This window comes from Nycticebus coucang, chromosome 8, assembly GCF_027406575.1.
Source record: "Nycticebus coucang isolate mNycCou1 chromosome 8, mNycCou1.pri, whole genome shotgun sequence".
In the NCBI taxonomy this organism is placed as follows: domain Eukaryota; kingdom Metazoa; phylum Chordata; class Mammalia; order Primates; family Lorisidae; genus Nycticebus; species Nycticebus coucang.
Genome location: NC_069787.1, coordinates 63,460,010 through 63,468,787, shown reverse-complemented (window position 1 = coordinate 63,468,787; position 8,778 = coordinate 63,460,010). Strand labels below are relative to the sequence as shown.

Below are 8,778 nucleotides of genomic sequence, written 5' to 3'. Positions count from 1 at the left end.
GTTACAACTTAATCAGGGAAGCAAGAGGTACAGAACAGTTTTTACAGGATTCAAAAAAGCTACAAAAATATTTCAAAGAAAGGAAAGTCTTGATAGTCATAAATGAGGTATAACTCACAATTTTTACCTACTCTTAAGTTCTAGCATCTCAGCTTTTCAGCTGACTATTTATATATAAATGTCTAAAAGTCCTGAATGCCTCCACAGAATACAGGAAATCAAAAGCTGTGCAAAAAGGGAAAATCAATAAATGGTGAAAGTTACACAAATATCAAACCAGAACAGGGATTCCCTGCTTGGGAATCAAATCTAGGCTGTTGAGGTATAAGCACAGAATATTTCACTTATTTCGTTCCATATTTTATTGTTGTTTTAGTCAGAGTCTTGCTCTGTTGCCCAGGCTAGAGTGCAGTGGCCACATTACAGCTCACTACAACTTCAAATTCTTGGACTCAAGTAATTTCCTGCCTCCCAAATAGTAAGACTACAGATGTATACCACGACACCCATCTAATTTTTTTTTTTTTTTTTTTTTTTTTTGCAGTTTTTGGCCAGGGGTGAGTTTGAACCCACCACCTCTGGCATATGGGGCTGGCACCCTACTCCGTTGAGCCACAGGCACCGCCCAACCACCCATCTAATTTTTATATGTTTAGATTGCTATATTGCTCAGGCTATTCTCAAACTCCTGGCCTGAAGCAATCCTCTGCCTTGCCTTCCCAAAGTGCTAGGATTATAGGTATAAGCCCCCGTGCCTGGTATAAGCACAGAACTCTAACCAGTAGGCCAGAAAGTGAACTGGCTTGTATTGTTGTTCCTATTAGGACAGTATACAGTGGTGTAATGTTTTTTTTTCTTTGCAGTCAGATTTTGCTCTTTAATTTTGCCAAGACAATTTTAAAGGCTAGTCACATTATGTGTCTTTCATTTAATCTAGTTTATCTATATTAATACAAATAAGGCAATTGTTTAGAATAATATATCTCTAAAATTTATTGATTGATTGATTGATTTAGAAGTCTTTTCACTTAAAGGACCCACCTTTGGTCATTAATAATTAAAATCAGAATTCTCAATGGTATATTTATTCCAAAAGTGATTTAATCCAATAAGTCTCTTTATAGAAAACCCAGGTGGTAATTTTTCAGGCTTAGCCTAGTTCCCATGATTCCTGAAAATTCACTCTTCAGAATTAGACTTAAGATAGGATAGGACCTTTTAAGACAAAGACTCCCCTAAAGTTTGACTTATTCAGTGCAGAGAGTGCTTAGAATCATCCCTATTTCAGACATCTAATTTGTTTCAGACTATCCACCTGACACATTCCCAAAAAACATGCCCCACTCACGGTTGAGACTGAGCAGAAAATTCTCAGTCACATGACAAGCTTAGGGACATGTAACAGGATGTAAGGTGAACCTCATACTTTTTTATTTTTCAGGGACCTGCAGCAAAGTTAATAGATGCGGGTCTATTCAGAACGATATAACTGGCTAGTTCTGTAGGGCAAACTTGAACAAAGGGCTTATAAAGGTTCTAGGCCCATGTGCTACTCTATAGCAACCCTCTTTATGACAAAATGATACAGAAAGACCATGACAAAGAAAATTAACAACAAAAAGTTATTTCTGAGAGAAGGATATTAACTCATACCACAAAGTACCAAACAATATACCAGAGTTGTTATACCAAGACTAGTCACAACATGTTACAAAATTAAAATTATCAATATAATAATATTATGTTAGCAATTTGTATTTATACCAGAAAGATTTAACAAAAATGGCATATTTCTGGCAGGTACGTATCCCCTCCCTGTGGCCTGCCTATAAAAACAGACTTAACAAATTGATAATGGCACTATTTCCCTTGAGAACAATACTAACCTGGACTCCTCAACTTCATTAGTTCCTTCATTTACTCAACAAACAACTATTCTGAGCCCTCTTCTGGGATCCAGTATAAACCAAGACAGACACAGCCCTATCCTTGTACAGCTTATGCATTTTAGGAAGGACAGATAGTGAAACAGTAATTAGCATGCATGAAAAGCAGTATGAAAAATAAAACTGTTTTTTGGGGGTTTTTTGTTGTTGTTTGTTTGTTTTTGCTGTATCTGGTTAAGGATTTAAACTATGCTTAAAGTAAGAACTTAATAAAATATGTCAAAGAATTTATATAATTCTACATACATACAAAGATTTACACTCCCATTAGCCATTCACAAAGACTAACATTTACACTTGTCTACAGTAGGCCTTTAGACATTTGAACAGTTTGATGAAATGTCAAAGCAACATCAATACTTACAGAGCACCATAATTAAGGACACAGACTCTGGAGTCATATTGCCAAAGCCTGCACCTGGCTTCATGCTTACTAGATTGACCATATTATGTCTCAAAAGAAAGAGGTTTGTCCAGGTGCAGTGGCTCATTCCTGTAATTATAGCAGTCTGGGAGGTCAAGGTGGGTAGATGGCTTGAGCTCAGGAGTTTGAGACCAGCCTAAGCAAGAGTGAGACCCCGTCTCTACTAAAAATAAATAGAAAACCTAGCCACTCATTGTGGCCCATCTCTGTAGTCCCAGCCACTCCAGAGTCTAAGGCAAGAGAATTGCTTGAGCCCAAGAGTTGCTGTGAACTATGATGACGCCATGGTAGTCTACTCAGGGGGACAGAGCGAGACTCTGTCACAAAAAAAAAAAAAAAAAATTTAATAACAGTGCCAACTTCATAGGCTTATTCTGAGGATTAAATGAGTTAATTCATACAAAGCACTGGCATTTTCCTGGCACAAAATATGCCTCATCAACATTAGCATTATAATTCAATTAAATATTCACATGCCCAGCATAGTGCTAAAAGAAAAGAGAGTCACTAGGAATAAAACAAAAAAAGAAGAGGGTGGCGCCTGTGGCTCAGTGAGCAGGGCACCGGCCCCATATACCGAGGGTGGCAGGTTTGAACCTGGCTCTGGCCAAACTGCAACAAAAGATAGCTGGGCATTGTGGCAGGTGCCTGTAGTCCCAGCTACTCGGGAGGCTGAGGCAGGAGAATCGCTTAAGCCCAGGAGTTGGAGGTTGCTGTGAGCTGTGTGATGCCACGGCACTCTACCGAGGGCCATAAAGTGAAACTCTGTCTCTACAAAAAAAAGAAAAAAAAATAGAAAAATCATCAAAGTAATGCATCTATAAATATTCCCCTGTCTTCGAGAGCAATATTTTTAAGAAGTTAAAATTATTTGAATCACAAACCTCAAAGCACTCAAGCTAGACCTCCCATTTGATCCTGCAATCCCATTACTAGGCATCTGCCCAGAAGGAAAAAAATCCTTTTATTATAAGGACACTTGTACTAGACTGTTTATTGCAGCTCAATTTACAATCATCAAAATGTGGAAACAGCCTAAATGCCCACCAACCCAGGAATGGATTAACAAGCTGTGGTATATGTATATGGAATACTATTCAGCTATTAAAAAAAATAGAGACTTTATATCCTTCGTATTAACCTGGATGGAAGTGGAAGACATTATTCTTAGTAAAGCATCACAAGAATGGAGAAGCATGAATCCTATGTACTCAATTTTGATATGAGGTCAATTAAAGACAATTAAGGTCATGGGGTGGGGGAAGGAAAAGCAGAGAGAGGGAAGGAGGGAGGGGGGTGGAGCCTTGGTGTGTGTCACACCTTCTGGGGCAAGACATGATTGCAAGAGGGACTTTGCCTAACAAATGCAATTAGTGTAACCTGGCTTATTACACCCTCAATATCCCCAACAATAAAAATAAATAAATAAATAAAATTATTTGAATCATGCTATAACCATTCTAAATATCTAGTGAATTAAACAAAGAATTTTGACTAATTGGGTTATACTCTCATAGGTTTTTCTCAGTCTATCAGGTAGATGACATGTACCTACACTGTATGTTGCTAATATAATTAAATTATGAATTATCTTTGACATAGGCTAGTTACTACTGTGATATAATAAAAGGAAGAAGTAGCAGCACATAGTTCAGTTGTTGTTTTTTTTTTGTTTGTTTGTTTTTGGCCGGGGGCTGGGTTTGAACCCACCACCTCTGGCATATGGGACCGGCGCCCTACTCCTTGAGCCACAGGCACCGCCCCATAGTTCAGTTGTTAACAACATGGACTTTGAAGCCAGACTTCCTAGGTTCAAAATCCAGTCTACCTTCTAGTACAATGTCACCTTGGGCAGTAACATAACCTCTCTATCTTGGTTTCTTCATCTGTGAACACACATGGTGAGTGTGTGTTCAAATGCTTGATATATAAATTCCTCAGAAAACAAATGGTATGCACTGAAAAAACTGGGGATAACACGGAATCAGTATCAGAACTTAGAACATACTTGATCGTGTAATTTAAGTGCCTGCTATCCTTGATTCTCAAAGTGTGGTCAGTGGACCACAACCATCAGAATTATGTGTTTGAAAAAGTAACCACCTGATCCTTACACCAAGCAAACAGAAATTAGAATCTCTTGTGGTAAAATCCCAGGGATCTGCATCCTAAGTGATTCTTACACACACTGAAGCTTGAGAAGCATTGCATTAAGCTTAATTATGGTCAAGAGTATTCACACAATTACCTTTATCTTGTGCTTTATCTCCACATCTGAAATGTGATCTCTATTTATACCATTCATCTAAATCCTTCAGTAGCTTTTTATTTATTATCTACCATGTGTCAGGCATCATGAGTCAAGAGCAAACTCCCAAATTCAGCTCTATGCCATCCTGGTAAAGCAACTTGTTTTACCTAGAACATTTAAGTTTGGTGTCAGCTGGATAATTTCTAGGGTTAAAATGAACATCATTAAAGAACATGAATTCATGTTAGTGGAACCAAAAGAAATAAGCCACACTGTAGCACAGTGTTTGAAACAGTAAATGCTTATTAAATGGCAGATGCCCATAGATGTGATTACTTCTTAGAAATGCTGGATTATATAATCTCCGGTGGGACAATACAGTGAAGGCTACAAAACAATCCCCAAAGCTATTTTTGCTACTCTTTATTCCTCAATATTAAGTATTTTCATCGTAAGAGAATTTTTAGCTTAGCACATTGCCATCCAGAATAAAGACCACATTTCCCAGACTCTCTTGCAGTTCTATATAGCTTGCGATTAAGTTCTAGTCCATAGGTATAGGCAAAGGTGTTAACATCCCTAAGCACCTACTAGAAAGTTCCCTTTGACTCTTTTTTCTTTATTTCTTTTCTTTATCCTGCTACATGGGACTCAGAAACAACCAGGGACCACAGGATAAGGGATAGCCAGGAGTGGCTCTCGCCTATAATCCTAGCACTCTGGGAGGCCGAGGCAGGTGGATTGCCTGAGCTCAGGAGTTTGAGACCAGCCTGACCAAGAGTAAGACCCCGTATCAAAAAACAGCCAGGCGTTGTGGCAGGTGCCTGTAGTCCCAGCTACATGGGGGGCTGAGGCAAGAGAATCACTTGAGCCCAAGAGTTGGAGGTTGCTGTGAGCTATGACACCAGGGCACTCTACCAAGGGTGACAAAGGGAGACTTTGTCTCAAAAGAAAAAAAAAAGGATAAGGGCTGCATCCTAGAGATTGCAAACGAGTGAGTTTGAAAGAATCTGGGTCCCTTAGGAATTAGCCAATTCAATCCTAGACTGCATCTGCCCAAAACTCCTTAAAAGAGAAATAAAAGTCTGTCCTAATTTTTTTTTTAAATCATTTTCTTTCTTTTTTTTTGGTTTTTGGCCTGGGCTAGGTTTGACCCCGCCACCTCCAGAATATGGGACCAGCGCCCTACTCCTTGAGCCACAGGAGCCACCCCAAAAGTCTGTCCTATTTAAGCCAAGATTATTTAGGAATCTTCTGCTACTCACAGCCAAACCCAGTGCTAATTGTTAGTAGGTAGCTGCCTCCCCAAAAAGGGAGTGAACAGTCTTGCCCCCTTACTTACATAGTATGTTTCATTTGGATGCCATGTCAAAAGGCACTTATACAAGCTGATTTCTGAGTAGAGCAACAGGAGAAATGGTTGGAGGACCTGGGAATATTCATTATGCTAGAAAAGAAAACATGATTACTGTTTTCAAATATCTGAAGTTGTTTCTCCCATCCTAGCATTGAGTACTACCAATTCTCCACAGAATTCCGGAGTACCACATTTCATCAGGGATCCTGAGTTTCATAATCCTCAGCCTCGGGATACCAATAAACTCTCTGAAATACAAAAAAAGCAAATTTTTGTGGGACAAGAAATATGTGCACTTTTCCCAGGAAAGACAGTTGTAGTTTCCACAATATTTTTAAAGAGATGTTGATTCCAATAAGAATATAGTTCCTTAATATCAAAATGTACAGAAATGACTTGTGCTGGAACTCAAGGTCTTTTCCCTGAGTGGTGGTCACAACCCCCAAATTCAGCCATTCTATTCTAAAAGTCTCTATACAAAAGACCCAATCTGAAGTCTGACCATTTCAAAATGGGGAACGGCAAGGCACCCCTCAAAAAGTCAGAATCTCTGAGCCCTTGATCAGGACCAGGCACGTAATCTGTGTAGGCCAATGCAAAAATCTTCAAGATGCAGGGCAAAAGCTTCAGCTTTCCAATAAGTAGAGAAGCATTGAAAAGAAAAGGAGTTATAAGTTGTCCTATATTACATTTTCCTTCTAGGTCAACATTTTTAGTGTAAGTGGTTGGAAAATACAATAAGACTTTCCAGTTGTTCATTGCCTTTCCTTGTTCAAAACAAGTTCTGGTTTGAATGCAAAAAATGGCTTTGCAGGTCTGTCAGTTCCCCTGAATACCCAGATGCAGAGGTGTTGATATGGAGCAAGAGCACAGAATTTCAGTGGACTCACAACGCATGAAAGGTCAGTCAGATTCAAAATGACTACCCGAGTTCAAAGATGAAATTAAGAATTTTAAGATGATAGCAGAGTATTAAACCAAGTGTGCACCCTTTTGAGCACAGGTCAATATATGCCTATGAAGCTGGCACTTGTCTCCGCTCTCACATTTCTCTTCATACTTTCTGTCCTCAAACAACAAATAACCTCTCTGCTCATTTCTTCTTGATGTTTCTGTAAATATAAGCCACACTGCCCAGTGATTTTAAACTGAAAACTAACAGAGTTGATCTGGTAAATTTGGAGAATAAGGGAGTTGTTGGCTAGAGAAGGATGTTCCACCTTCTTCCACCCAAACCAGGAAGGCTCCTAGACTGAAGTAAGGATGTAAATGCCAGTTAACTTAAAAAAAAAAAAAAATTTTCATAAGGAATGTCTAGATTCAAAGCAACTGATCAGTTTTCATTCACTCTTTCCTTTATTGTCTCTTCATTTGACCATTTCAAATTGTGTACGAGATGCTGACAATTTAACTGTGAACAGTTAAGGCAGATATAGTTCCTGCCCTTATGTAACTAAAATAAACAGGCAATGACAGACAAGTCAGAAGTCACAAGGAATATCAAGGGGAAAGAATAGGGCACTAAGAAAAGGGGTTTGGGGACAAATAAGTCTTCCTTGAAAAATTCATCTCTACAATGAGCCCTTCATGTTGAATAAGAGCAAGTAAGGCCCAGGGAAAGAAAGACTGTTCTTGTCAGAAATATGGGCACAAGTGGCAAGAGGGATTTCTTTTTTTTTTTTTGGTTTTTGGCCGGGGATAGGTTTGAACCTGCCACCTCTGGCATATGGGACTGGCGCCCTACTCCTTGAGCCACAGGCGCCACCCGGCAAGAAGAATTTCAAGGACAAGAAAGAAAATTCACAAGAGCTAGAACCAGGAGCCACTGGACTCACTAAGAATCAAACATGTTAAGGAGTTTGAACTTTGTATGTAATAGGGAGCCACTGCAGAGTTTCATATTTGCTTTGTAAAAATATTACTCTGAAAATGAACAGATCTTAGAAGGGTACAAGTGAAACTTACTAAATGCAGAATATAAATGTCTGAACACAATAACTAAGAAAATGCCATGAAGGCTATGTTAACCAGTTCGATGAAAATATTTCAAATTGTATATAAAACCAGCACATTGTACCCCATGGTTGCATTAATGTACACTGCTATGATTTAATTAAAAAAAAAAATGAACAGAGGCAGTGGAGTCCACAGAGTAGGTAAAGTAGAAGGCTGGATTGGGGCTGGGGAGGAAGTGGGTGGGTACGAGAGATACTTAGAAGGTAGAATTGGCAGTACTGTGTGACTGAATGCGAGAAAGGTTAAGGGAAGATGAATCAATAAGGATGAATGCTCAGGATTCTTGGTCTATAATTGGATGGATGCTAGTGTCATTTCCTGTGAAGAGTTAAAGACACAGGTAGCCCGGTCAAGATTAAGAACATGGAACTGAAATTTTCATGTATCTGCGGTTTATGTAATAATATCTCTTTAATCCAAAATTAGTTTTCTGTCACCCTTCTCCCCCTTTAGGGACATTTTGGTTCAATGTCCCTAAAAGCTGCCTCCATGTAGTAAGCTGGCTAACTGCTTGAGCAGGCCACCAAAGAGATTCTTCTCACAAGAGGGAGCCCTTGAGCACGACCGGGGAAATGGGAAGCTGTCAAACTAAAGAAACAGGAAGCTTTGAACGAGGTAACATACCCCGCCTTAAAGGTCTCGGAGTCACTCCACCCAAAAAAGTCCTGCGACTCAGCAGAAAAGTCCTGCCGACTTTTGCTAGGTTTGGACTACTGGTTCCGCCTCCAAGGAGAGGCTGGGACGCCGCAGTAAGTGCCCGGATGTGGACGCCCGGAAAGCGCGC

At 39.5% G+C, this 8,778-nt stretch overlaps 1 long non-coding RNA gene across 1 annotated transcript; it reads right to left on the bottom strand.

The window, feature by feature from the left end:
* Positions 1–3,049: 3,049 nt before the first annotated feature.
* LOC128592094 (uncharacterized) lies at positions 3,050–8,755 on the bottom strand. Its single transcript, XR_008381764.1, has 3 exons — positions 8,619–8,755; positions 5,964–6,068; positions 3,050–3,141 (listed from the first exon to the last, which is right to left on the bottom strand). It is a non-coding gene; the product is annotated as an uncharacterized LOC128592094 (long non-coding RNA).
* Between the last annotated feature and the right edge of the window lie 23 nt (positions 8,756–8,778).